The following is a 1,398-nucleotide window of genomic DNA, read 5'->3' as shown; positions in this document are numbered from 1 at the left end:
GTAAATCGTGAGCAAATCGCAGGCTTTCTAAAGAAGCCAGTAAGAATAAGCACTGCTACAACACTTGTACCAAAGTTCTTGTACACCATTACCTAAATATAAAAGATCATATTCAATTCTTGAACAACTTAAAATATTTATGAATGTGTAGTGTTCTCTAACTTGCTAAACATACTTTTTAGTATTCCCTTGTGTATATCAAAAAAAGTGACACTTAAATTTGCAGTCTAATTTTAAATGTCTAATTTATAACTTAAGTGAAACAAAGTGGAATACTGATCAAAAAATGAGGAAAAATGAGCTGAACTGGGCTGACTGTGAGCTCCATTTCCCTTTGCTTATAAAGTAACACCTAAGTGTGACTGTAGTGGGAGAAAACAAGTAACTTGGTATATTAAAGGGAACTGTGGATGTTTAAAATGGACTTATTTTAATGTGTGGATAATCTGGGCTAGTGCCTTAGTTGGGGATTTTGACTGTAGATACACTTGGGAATGTGCAAGTATGGACATGTTTTTAAAATATTTTTACATCTTATCTTAATGGCATAAGTTCACTTTTTAGTATTTGTAGAAAAATGTAAATAGTTATTATAGGATAGCTGGGTTTGTAACAGCAAAATGTTTGTTAATTTAAGTGCCTGAGTTTCGATCTGGATTATATACAGAAAGTTGCTGTCCAGCTGCTTTCTTTAGGCATTGTTAACATTTTTCTATAAAATTTGAAAATAAAACCTATTTTCTTACTACTTCTGTGTACGCGATGTCATTTTTAGGCTTCTCAAGAAGCACGATGCTGAAAGCTAGCAAAGAATATGTATGCAAGCATCAAATGTAGGAAAATACAGCTTTAATTGTTCCTTTTGATTTATGCATTGCATGCTACTAAAACTCTTATTTTTATAGCATAACAGATGTGCTATGGCTATGCATGTCACTCTTACATGGCCACGTGTGCCCTTTTCATCTGGTTACATGGACTCTACTCATTGACTCTACCAAGATTTTTAAACAGGTGCTACAGCAAAGGATTGTGGCATATGGGTCACGTTTCATCTAATTCTTTAAATGCAGCTGTTTAACTAGGTAGAGATTAAGTATACAACTGAAAAGGATCCTCTATAACTATTTAGCAAGAACTATTCAGGAAATAAAGCAAAATACACTATACCTCCTGAAAGCAGAAGACTTCATGGCTTTTGAGGCAGAGGAGGAAAGGGGTGGAATACAACAACTGAATTTATACTTGTTCTATTTAGTTGAATGTCTCCTGATAACATAGTTTGCTGATAAATGGGCTCATAGCAAGGTGGGTAACTTCCCTTGAAACAACTAAATACTGATTTTCCGTAAAGGTTGGGAACATGGCCCAAAACTCTAAATTCAGTTTCCAGCCCTG

Source organism: Fulmarus glacialis, unplaced genomic scaffold, assembly GCF_000690835.1.
Source record: "Fulmarus glacialis isolate BGI_N327 unplaced genomic scaffold, ASM69083v1 scaffold16546, whole genome shotgun sequence".
Taxonomy (NCBI): Eukaryota; Metazoa; Chordata; class Aves; order Procellariiformes; family Procellariidae; genus Fulmarus; species Fulmarus glacialis.
Note: the sequence above shows the minus strand (reverse complement) of the source record.